Source organism: Miniopterus schreibersii (assembly GCF_964146895.1).
Source record: "Miniopterus schreibersii genome assembly, chromosome: 14".
NCBI classification, from domain to species: Eukaryota; Metazoa; Chordata; class Mammalia; order Chiroptera; family Miniopteridae; genus Miniopterus; species Miniopterus schreibersii.
The window spans coordinates 40,312,095-40,324,751 of NC_138114.1; the positions used below are offsets into that span (position 1 = coordinate 40,312,095).

The 12,657-nt window shown below is 41.6% G+C and overlaps 1 long non-coding RNA gene across 1 annotated transcript; it reads left to right on the plus strand.

Annotated features, from left to right (window-relative positions):
* Nucleotides 1-3,612: 3,612 nt before the first annotated feature.
* Nucleotides 3,613-7,674, plus strand: LOC308567384. The gene is made up of 3 exons (XR_014000295.1): nt 3,613-3,734; nt 5,701-5,855; nt 6,486-7,674. It is a non-coding gene; the product is annotated as an uncharacterized lncRNA (long non-coding RNA).
* Nucleotides 7,675-12,657: the final 4,983 nt, after the last annotated feature.

A 12,657-nucleotide genomic window follows, 5' to 3' on the forward strand; every position in this document is an offset into this window, starting at 1 on the left:
TCTGAATTCTGTGAGAAAAAAATAATGAGGTCAAGTGTTGTCACTTGGTTCTTAACACATCCACAATGTTAGGGCATATATGTACCTTGGGCCACCTTGGCCTCTAGGAAAGTGGGGACACACAGTGAATGAAGGTCACTGCCTTTGTTCCAGCTCAAATTAAAATAATAACTATTTTTAATATTTTAAAATACGTTTTATCTTTATAAATGTAAAACACTTTATTAGAATCAGTTTTAAAAAACACAAATTGTCTTCATGCAGCATTGTTGGTAATAGCAAAAACTGCAATTAAAGCACCTAAATGTTCATCAATGGTCAACTAGCAAAATAAACTACAATGTATCCATCTATAGAATGATATACAATAATTAAAAAGAGAGGAGCTGGAAAAGAATAACATGGAAACATGTCTAAGAAATAGTGTTGATTGAAAAAGATGTTGAAAAATGTTATGTACAAAACAATTCTATATAATTTTAGTGCATTCAGATATATATATACTGTATACATGATTATATATATTCATATGGGATTATATATGTGGAAATACATGTATGTACATATATATTATATATATGGGATTGAGGGAGGTGATATAACAGGATTTTAACCTTATCTGTAATGTTTTACTCTTTTACCTGAAGAATGTATTTATATAATTCCTATTAATTAAAAGTACATTTTAAATAATTTTTAAAACCAAATAGAAGATAACTAAAAGGAAAAGAAAATCACCTATAATCTGCTACTCGGCCTTCTGTATAGTCTTTTGTATATACAGAGTGTCCCCAAAAAAATGTATACATACTGTAACAGCTGATAGCTCAATTTTGAAAATAAAATGAATGTTAATAAGCGCTGCCTTTATAATTATTCAAAGTGTGTATATACATTTTTGGGGGCACCCTATATACTTTCTTAAAAAAATTTTTCTTCTGGTAAAATATTCATAACAAAATTTACCATTTTAACAATTTTAAGTGTACAGTTCAGCGGCATTAAGTACATTGACACTGCAGTGCAACCATCACCATCATCCATCTTCAGAACTTTTTCCTCTTCCCAAACTGAAACTCTGTACCGATTAAACAGTAACTCCCCATTTCCCCCCATTTCCTCCTGGCCCCAAGCCCTGGTAACCACTGTTCTACTTTCTGCGTCTATGAATTTGACTGCCCCAGGAACCTCATGTAAGTGGGATCATATGATATTTGTCCTTTTGTATCTGGTTTATTTCACTTAGCATGATGTTTTCAAGGTACATCCATGTAACATGCACCAGAATGTCACTCCTTTTAAAGGGTGAGTAATGTTCCAGTAATGTTCCCCTGTATGTATGCGCCGCATTTGGTTTAGTCTCTCTCGATGGACATTTGGGTCGTTTCCACCTTTTGGCTGTCGTGAAGAATGCGGTGACGGACACTGGTATACAAATACCTGCTTTCAGCTCTACCTATATACACAACTGTAGCTTGATACAACCTGGATACTTTCTATGCCATTAAATATTCTTCAGTATCATTTAATGACTGCACAGCACTCCGCTGAATAAGACGTACCATAATTTACTCAGCCAACCCCCTAGTATTGGGCACTTAAGTGCCTCAAGATTTTTGGCGTTATAAAGAGTGCTCCATACTCACATACTTGACTTTGCTTTAAATTTGCTTATAAATTCCTAATGGTGATATTGCTGGGTCATAGGGCATGTACATGTTTTTAAAGCTTAGAAGATCAATATCCATTTTTAAATTAGTTAAAGAAAGGGATTGGAGGACGGAAAGAATCGCTACTGCAGCTACACACTTGAGACCCCAAGCAAACTAGTGCTTAGTCAGTTGAGAAATTCCCGCACACAGTGTAAAGAGTGGGCATTGTCTGTTAACCCTCCAGCAATTTGTCTGTCACTATTGACCTACATCAAAATCTTCAGTTCAGGGAAAGAATGCAGAAGCCTCCCCCTGGAAGGCTGGATCCGGGAGTTCTCAGGGTGCTAACAGCCTGTGTGTGAGCTCGTGCATCGCTGTGGTTCACTGCGGGATCCAGGACCAAGCTGAGTCTCTTTTCCTATTCTCAGTACAGAAATATGATGCTGTCTCTGGGGTGGACATTTCAGAAATACCCAAGAAGAAGACAATCGAGAAAATAAAATCAAGATGAGGAATCATCCAGGAGTAAATTAACAAGGGACTGCCTTTCTCCCCCTGAACTGCCTAATAATTAGTCGATATAGCCAATGTCCCCACAGAGCCTTGGACTCAGAAATCCTGGACAGACTTTAGTTATGTCACTCGCTCCTTTACTCTGAGACCTTGGCCACCCATGGGCTTCATGATCAATATAATCCCCTTTGCCTAGCACGCAATCTCCTGGTTTCTCCCTGCCTCTCTCTATTCTTATTGCCCCAGCATGAAAACTTCCATTCCATCCACGTTGACCTATTTTCAGTATTTCAAACAAGCGGCACATACTATGGAAAGATTTTTGGACTTGGGGTCAGCTAACCTGGATTTAAAGTCTGGCTCTGCCATTTCTTTATTAGGTCACCTTGGGCAAAATACTTAATCTTGCTGAGACTCAGTTTCCTCATCTGTAAAACAGAGATGCCAAAGCCTAGGCCAATGTATTATTACGTACAGGGGTTGGCCAAAGCAGGCATACAGTTGTGAGCATGCAAAACACAGTTAATAAAGCTATTGTAACAATCAGAACCCGCATGTCTTTTTCCGTACGAACAACTGTAAGCCTGCCCTTGCCCACCCCGGTCCCTGTGAAACTGGACAGCAGCGTGTGAAAGAAGCTCGCACCATGCGGAGCTGTAGTGAGCATCCGATGGGTGACATGAATGTCATGTTTATCCTGGCCTCTGAGCCTTTGCTCCAACTGCTCTCTTTCTGAAAGTCCTCTCTCAACTGAGTCCTACCCATCCACCAACACAAATTCATATTTTAGCCCCCTGGAAAGCCCTTCCACAAAAATCTTCAGCGTTCCCCGACTGCACTATTTATTTGCATTTGTCTTTGCCGCCTGTATTGCAGTCGGTCTGTGCCACCTGGTGTCGGTCATACTTTTGACCACCTATGTGTCTTCTCCAGGTAGCCTGTCAAAGGACAAGAAGCATGCCTACTAACTGTTCCCCCACCCCACTTCTGGTCCTCTGTATTCAGAATGGTTCACGCATAGTAGGTGGGAAATAAATATCTGCTGACTGGCCCTTTTCACTCTCCCCGCACTTCAGGACCTGCCTGTATCAAGAGGTCCATGTCAGTCCTCGCAATGGACCCTCTCCTGGGCCAGTTTTCAGAGGGTGCTTATACCAGTTGTGCCCCAACGATAATCATAATTAATGTATAGCACTTCCCTGCTTACAGTAATAGCCTATATGGGCAACAGAATGGATATTGTTGTTCGCGTCGTCACTGTTTCTCAGAGACTCAGAGAGGTCAAGTATCTGTCACAAAGCCAGTGAATGGCAGAGCGGAAAACTGAATTCAGATCCACTGATTTCAAAGCTCGCCTTCTTGGTCTCACGTAACAAGACTTTCCTCCTTACTTAACTATTAATGGACATTTGTCCCTCTCTGAAGTAATATTATTGTTGACTTTTAGGTCCTTGCCTAAGAAGAAAACGGTGGTGTTTTGAGTACAGTAACCACCTAAAGGAACTCTAGTGTTTGTGGAGGCCTGAAAGAAATGTACACGACACACCAGTTGTCGGGGAAATGTTCCAGGTGAGAACCTTGTGTAGATTATTTCCTTTGGGGCCCAGACTGAAAGCTGGGAAGGTGAGAAGGTGTCTTTTCCCTTACACCTTAATTAATTGTGACTCAGAGCAGCCCTCTTAGAAATGGTTACCCCGCTGCACTTGTAGCCTCTTAGGTGACCTGACCCCACTGCTTCTGCTCCAAGGCCTTGGCTCTGGCTTCCACGAGTTCTTCCCCTGCAGTCACCCTCCATGAACTAGGGTCCCTCCAGCAAAGGGCACCACTCTTTAACCACAGATTAAGGGAATCATAGGTGAACCTGACTTGAAGAGATTCTAAGGGTTGTCCTATCACTACACCGTATCTCCCCAGCTACACATTTCATTCTCTGACAGTTTAGTAGCCAGTCTTCAGATTTAGGGAAGGTATGAGTTCACAGACAGTTCACCTGCAACCCAAAGCAGACATGTCTCTCAGCCACCTTGGTCACTGAGTAAGCAATGGCCTTTCTGTCCAGAGTATCAGTCTACCTGTTGTCCCAGTAAAACTCCCCGGAAGCCACATGAATCTTGATTTAGCTGTTACCCTAAATTCTGTTGATAACAGTTGTTTAAGCTTATTTCTGCCCTGCCCCCCTTAGACACTTGGGCACTAAAGTCAACTTCCCTCAGTTGCTTCCAGATTTTTTGAGAACTACTTCCCAGGTACCTTGTAGGCACTGGAAAGAAAAAGATGAGCTCTAGCATCTTCTCATTTTTTCTCAACCCAGTTTCCACAGAAAGCCGCATCTGCTCACAACCAACAAGCCTCATGTGAGCAACAGCCTTCAAGTTGCACAGACACTGTTCATGTTTCCTTATTGTTTTCCAAAACAACCATTAGCATAAACATTAACACAGCAATGACTTAATTATACTCTAATTACTCTGGGCCAAAAAATAGGAGTTTGATCTCAATTCACATGCTATTTTGGTAGAAAGATACATCTAACCCCAGGTATACTATGCCTTCATCTTTACCCATATCGTTTGCTAAAACCCTCTCTCCCCTTCTCATGATGCTGTTACCTGTAATTTTCCCACACCCAGTTTTCTGTCTCAAACACTAAGAGTTCAAACCTGTCTCCTCTAAAGATCTTAACCTTGAGACTTAGACATTTTCCCTGATTTCTCAGCAGTACTCCCTCCTCCCTAGTTGCTCTTTAGCATAACATCAACTCGGTCAAATGAAATAAACAAATATTTACAGAGTGGGGAAGGAGGGAAAGACGAGGAGACGGCTGTGATTACTCACCCATCCTGCCCCAGCTTTTCCTCACTAGGAGTGTCTTTGGGTACAAATGGCAGTTAAGAAGACAAAAGTCTAGTGTCTTATGCTTTCCTAAAGACCAGCAATGAAAATTGGGATTTGAAATTTAAAAAAACAATGTCATTTAAATAACGCACACACACACAAAACCCCAAATATTTACAGTAACAGCAAACCCCCAAATACTTAGGTATAAACCAAACAAAACATGTACTAGTATATGTAGAAAACTGATGAAAGAAATAAAAGGACTCTAAATAAATAGAGAGAGATTCCATGTTAGAAGGTCAGTATACAAAAGTTCAATCGTTTTCCCATATACCAGGAATGAGCCGTTGGGATATAATTTTTTTAAAGCTATCATGTAAGAGTCTTGGTTTTTAGTGTCATGTGGTTCATTTGGGTGATTAGCACGTTAGCCTGGTGATTAGCAGTTTCAATTTGACTATGCCCTTTAGTCAGAAATCCTAGGGTTATTGAGACCTTTATGTAGTGACCCAGATCTCATCTTCAATTTTGAGTCAAAGCTGTCCTTTGAGCAATTCAGGCCATTCCTGGATTCCTCTGAAATACTATTTATCAAGTCTTTTTCTTTTTCTCAAAGCCACTTTCATTTAGGCAGTCACATTTTCCCTGCAGGCTTCCATTCCTCATTTTCAAATCCTCTTGCCTCTCTTGCTTTTAGCAGGTTACTGAACTCTGGTCTGACACTTCCAAAGGCACCTCCAACCTCCAGCAAGTCACACTGCCGTGTGCCCTGTTTCCCAGTTCCTGTCTGGCTTCTCTGTTCCCCACTCCTCTTCACCTCCGACTCCCTCCATGCTCCTCGTCTGGGTACAGGTCAGTCCTTCAAGAGTGTATTTATCATGTTTAAATCATTTTCTCTGAAACAAATATTTGCATATGGGAACCACACATTTGCCATCTGGTTTTTCCTACTTCCCAGCCAGAGGAACTCTCAATTTCATATATATTTTGAGAAATGAAGTTTTCCCCAGATGGTCTCTCCAAAGCACCAAAGCAAGGTCAGGGTTTATGCATTCCTTCAAAGATTCTGGGCAGAGGTTAGAATTACTCATGTTTTCTTGGTCCCATCAGCAGTTATTTCGTCAGTGCACCTGATAATGGGACATAACCTGACTCTTTTTTTTTTTAGCTAAAAACACACCAGAGTTTGAGAGAGATGTTAAACCATAAACCAGTATCCCCAGGGGAGGGAGAGAAACCTGCCCAGTTGCTCAAATAATTTCAAGCCAAATCCCCTAAGAATATTTCCACAGGGAGAGAAAAATGTAAGAATATTAGAAAGATGATGAACCAGGTGTGCCAAAAGGTTTCTGCGTCATTCTTAGCCCTAGAAGGGGACGGGGGCAGCCCCACATCTCTACTGGGAAACATATTTCCCCCTTTAAATCAGGAAAGAAAAAAAACAACAACATCGCCCCAAATAAAGAATGTTTTCTTTTGTAGCTGGAAGCAAACATCGCTGATGGCTTTACCAGCTGCCTGCCAACATGGCCTGAGAAGCAGGCAAGCTCAACATTTTTGGAGATCAACACACGTACAGACATACAGTATATTAGGTCAAATTATAAATCCAGGAATAAAAGAACAAATAAACAAGTTTCAACTTTCTCTAGGCTTCTGCATCAACACCAGCTAAACTAGACTCTGAAGCAGAGAGATCTAGATTCCAAGAAGGCAGGTTTCCCAGGAGGTCAAGGCAAACCTCCCCCTGGTCGGAAAAGAAGGTGCTGCTGTAGATTAACTGGCTGACGGCTGACCAGGTGGAGGCTGACGGCCCTGCCTCGCCAAGGCTTCCTTGCGTCTCAGCCTAGCAGACTCAGAGGATGCGTGGCAGGCTAACTTTAGGCCTGCCATTGACTTGATCTTTGACCCCAGTAAATCATTTAATATGCCATGTGCCTTTGTCCATATGTTCATGTTTTGTGTAATTCGGATGAGAATTCCAGCAAGTCTGGGTGTGCCACCCATTAGAGCTAAATCTTTACCTCTAGAGGTTCTAGGAAGAACCTTCTGGACAGATGCATTGCAGAGAGCCAAGGTGTCTGGACAAACCAAATTGAAATGCCTGCAGATGGTAAGATTAGCATTGCCTTAATTGTGGCTGAAAGGTAGGCAAACAAATATGTTCTTTGGTTATCAAAACTGACACAAGGCTTTTATGATATTTTTGCCTTAGGGCAAGAAACCCACCAGAGTGTAGTAGGTGGGAGAATACTGGGCTATTCTGATTCCACCACCATACTAGTTAGGGGACCTTGAGCAAGCCACTTAGGCCAAGGTTGTTCAGATATTAGTTGGTCATGAAATCAACAAAATGGATTGGAACTAAACAATTTTTAATAAAGTCAAGTTGAATAAAATTTTTAAAAGATATCAGTGCTTAGTCCACAAAATAAGTATAAGCGCTGTGGATGTATGTTTCCTGGAGTCATGATGAACAATGCATTTCTTCCTGGTAACAAACAAAATTTTTTCAATCAGCATCTTAGACCATAGAGTTTTTATTTCCCCACCTATTGAGTGGAAATAATTCACTCTATACATATAAATACAGGGTGTCCCTCAGAAAATATCTATATGCTTCTCAATTTTGAAAATGAAATGTATTTTAATAAACACTGCCTTTATAATTATTCAAAGTGTATGTATACATTTTTTGGGACACACATACATATATGCACATATATATACAGAGCACCACAGTGTGTCAGACACGGTGGCATATAATATATACAGGCATGACAAGGCCCTGTCCTGATGGAGCCTCTGCTAAGTGGGGGAGCCAGTCATAAAATAATTACATAATTATTTAACTACCATTGTGATCAGGGCTGCAAGAGGCTTACAAGGTGTGAAGAGAATGTGTTCACATGAGTTCCCAACTCTGGCTGTGAGATCAGGACTAGCACCACAGGAAGTGACATAGAAGAAAGTACGAGAAGACCCTGAAGAAGTGACTGTCAGTCAAATGAGATGACAGTGGAAACACTTCATAAAATGTAGAGTATTATTTAATTGTGATGTGTCATTTTTTAAAACCATGATTAGAAACATGCCTTAAAGATGAGCTTAGTTTCCTTCATGCATCTCTTCAGTGACTAGCTGAGCACTGCTTAGTGCCAGATATTGTTCTAGGTGTTATATTGGGGAAGATATAGAACAGGATCAATGCCCTGGGAAGGTTCCCTTTCAGAGACAGAGACAGACAATAATCACATAAAACTGTAATTTCAGAGAACGGTAGGGTGGGACAGAGGCATAGAAAATAATGGAAGTAGACAGAAAGGCAGGACTCTGTGAGGGGGTGAGAACCAGATCTGAATAAAATAAAATTTGCCACTTTCTGATGTTGTGACCTTGGATACATCACCTAACAGTTCAAGACTTGGTTTCCTCATCACTTAAATAAGGATATTTATGCCCATCTCACAGCACTTTGCTGAGAACTCAATGAGATAAGGAATGCGAGGCCTCCAGCACAGTGCTCACATGAATAGGCACTTAACAATTGCCAAACGGCTGTGTGCCTGCTGATCTATTACTCAAGATATTAGGAGTAGTAATTGGGAAAGATGTGAAACAACAAAAAGCAGAAGGTAGGCCTTATTTTCAGACCAGGCTGGACAAATCCCCCAAAAGGAGTCATTATTGGTCTTCAACTCTGTGTCAGTTGGGTCCTCAGAGAAACAGAGGCTGCAACAGAGAAAGGTGTGCAGTCGGGGGGGGGGGGGGGGGGGGGGTAATGCCTGGGAAAGACAAAAGAGGGAAGAAGCAGAATTGGGCAGGGAAAGGCTCTGGAGGAAAGACTGCTGGTTGCAGGAGTCCCACGCTGGCAGAAATGGCCAGGCCCTTGTACCTCCTATATGCTCGGTCATGAACAAGGGCTGCCTGTGAAGAACATGGGCTCAGCTCGAAAGGGCAGCCACGTGGCAAGTTCTTTCTGGAAGGGAGATCTGGGTGGTGCACCTCCATAGCTGCCACAAACTCCCAGCCTCACCCTGGGAATCCCGCAGCCTTTTTGCTGTCTAAGCCACAACGCTTCCTCAGGAGAGGAAATGTGATTTTTTTGTGACTTGGGGAAGGCTGCGGAAAGAAAAAGCACTCAGGGGACTGGAGGATCCCAGTTCTCATTTTATGATATTCTGTATCTGTTAGGAGGTCTTTGGCCACAAGTTATAGAAAACCCAACTCAAAATGGCTTGAACAGTAAAGAATATTTATAATCTCATAATAAGTCTGGAGGAAGGAGGCCTCCAGGATTGTTTAATTTAGAGGCAATGATGTCATCATTGTGTCATTACTTTGGATGAAACTTTTTCAATTCCGACAACCTCAGTATGTCAACATTGTCTCCATCAGCACCCTTCCTGGTTCCAAGATTACTTTTGCTGTTCTAGGCATCTCACATGGACGAGGTAAGATCTAGCAGAAGACAGGCCCTAGCTTCCTGAGTGTCTCTTTTTATCAGGGAGGAAACTTTTCTCAAAAGCCCCCCAGAAGACTGAATCTCATCACATACCCATCTGTACAAAAGTCACCAGTGAGACCAATAGGATTGCCATGATTGGTGGGCCTAAAGCCTGGGATGATGAAGTTAGGAAACTCCTTTCACTTTTGCATTTAATACGTGACTTTATCTACATTTACAGGGTGGGGCAAAAGTAGGTTTACAGATGTTTGTATGGAAAATAATACAATTAATAAATAATAATACAAAAATAAACTGTTTCACATACTCACAACTGTAATCCTACTTTGCTCCACCCTGTATATGTACACACACACACATATGCACATATATTCATCAGCCATATTGAAATATAATTTCCATACCAATATTTGATTCTTTTTGAACTGAAAAATCTTGTTGATCATAAACTTTTTAAAAATTGTTATGGAATACACATAACATAAAATTTATCATCTTAACCATTGCACAAGGGTTCCTATTTCTCCACATCACACCACCACTTGTTATTTTATTATTTTGGGGTTTTTCTTAATATAGTAGCCATCCTAAAGGGTGTGAGGTAATATCCTATTGGGGTTTTGATTGGCTTTTTTCTAATTATTAGTGATGTTGAGCATCTTTCATGAGCATCTCAGCCATTTGTGTATCTTCTTTGGAGAAATGTTTAGTCGAGAACCTTTGCCCGGTTTTACCTGGGTTGTTTGCTTTTTGTTGCTGTTGAGTTGTAGAAGTTCTTCATATTTTTTAGATATTAACTCTTTATCAAATATATAACTTATAAATATTTACCAATATGTGATGTCTTTAAAAGTTACAAGCTCAGGCTGTGGAGCTACTGCATAGATTCAAATCCCAGTTGTGCCATTTACTGGTCAGGAGGGAAGGGTAAACAATCACACAACATCCAGGGCCTGTCAACAAGAAAGAAAGGGGCAGTGGCAGCTAAGTACCGACCAGCAGAGTTTATTACACAGTACGAGACATCCAAGGCAGGTAGGCATAGATGGGCCTTACTTCAGTTTTCAAATTAAGAAGCATAAATGTCAAGTAATACTAGAAGCTAGCATTTCATTGAGTGCTGATTGAGCCAGGGGCACACCAAGTCCTTTACATGCACTATCTCATTTCATTTATTCATTCAACAAGTAGTTAATAAAAGCCTAATATAAACCAGTCACTGGTGAGCTAAAAAAATAATAATAATAAAACAAGAAATCAGACATTGTGCCTACCCTCAAGGAGTCTATAGGTTTTGGGCAAATAATCAAACAACTTACCACAGCACTAAGTGCTGTAAAGGATAGGTCCATGGTCCTATGGAAACTGACCTGGTCAAGCATATCAGAGAAGACTTCTCTGGAAAGAAGAAAATGGAATTTCAGTTGAGATAAGAAAGGATAGGGGTAAAGAGCTAGAATGTTCCAGACACATCAGCCCCGTGAGGTAAGTATAATTATTATCCCCACTGGGATGTAAGCTCTGGGAGTACAGGATCCTTGTCTATTTTGTTCACCAATATATCTCTGTTGCCTAAAACAGTGCCTGACACAAAATCGCTCTCAGTAAACATCTGTTAAATGAATGCATCCTCATTTTATAGATGAGGAACTTGAATCTCAGATGGTAAGTTCCTTGACCAAGGTCACAGTGCTAATAAGTGGCAAAGCTGGGTTTGATGCCAGGCAGTAAGCTCTGCAGCTTGATCTTTAAACCTTTTAAGAAGTCACATATTTTTTTAGAAAGTAAAAAGACTTCCTTAACGCCATCATCCCAGACCTATAGAATAAGTATTCTCTTCTTTGGCCTCCAGAAGCATTTATCTCGACTTGCTAGTGAGGCCCATAACACATTGTATTATGGTTGCTTTCCTGTATGACTCTCCACCTCCCAGCTCCCCAGCTCCAACCCTCCTTCCCTCTGAGTAATAGTAAACTGTGAGCTATTTAAGAGACTATATCTAAATATACACATAGTGCAGTACTTAAGAATGCAGGCTAAGAATTCAGAGAGGCCTGGGGATGAAGCCTGGTTCAGCCACTTACTAGTTGCATGACCTTAGGTTCTTTACTTAACCTTTCTAAGCCTCTCTTTATCGTAAAATGGGCATAATAATAGAACGCACGCCTCACAAGATTGTTGCAAGGATTAATTGAGATAACGCCTGTAAAGCACTTAGGCTAGTGCTTGGCACAAAGTAAGTACGCAATAAAAATTTGCTAATACTCTATAGTGAAAGAAATAAAACCAACATCAATGCCCACACCACCCCCAACTGGAAGAAAAATTACGTGTTTTTTTTTTCTAGGTCAAGGATGGGCAGGCTTCAGCTATTGGGTTTTTCTTCATCAAAATACACTATTGACAACATCACCCTGAGCCACAGTGTCTTGTGGAAGGAAGGGATTGGCCAGGAAGGGGGTGACTCAGGAGGGCCCCAGAATCACCAAGCTACTTTCCCCTCCCCAACCCCGAAGGCTTCGTGCTGCTTCTGCCCAGGCCTTGCCAATCCTTCATCTCTTCCTCTCTTTTTTCCCATCCCTCCCTCCCCACTTCAAACCCTGGGAAAGAAATGAAGAAAAGCACACCAACCAAGAAGGCTTTTCACTGCATTGTGTTTTCCAGCTAGACCTGAACAGACGGCGATCAATTCAGCCCTCTCTCCCCTCCCTCCTCTCTTCTTCTCTCATGTCCTCTTTGTTGTGTTTTTTTCTCAGACTGTGTCTTCGGGCTCAGGAAAAAGCAGTTACCTCCCAGCAGCAGGAGGAGACAAGAAGCGTCAGTTGCCAGCAGCAAACACAACATGATTGTAACAGGTCCCCATGGCCCTTGGCATTTAGAAAGCCTGAGACGCAGGGGAGCCCGTTCAGGTTCTCTGAGAAACTCCTGAGTTTGACCACTTCTGTCCCAACCCAGGCTCAGCTGCGAGTCACACAGAAAACCTAAACCTCCCCTGGCCAAGAACCTTCAGCACCACCCCCATACCCACGCAAGGGGTGTTCGTTCCAAGCTGGGGGGAACCTGGCCAGTTGGACTTGGAGTCGAGGATGAAGAAGGAATACACCTTTTCCATTTTCAAAGCAGCCTAGTAGGATTTTGTTTTTTTCCAGCAGGGTGACTCCAAATTGGCAGGACTTTCAAAGCTAC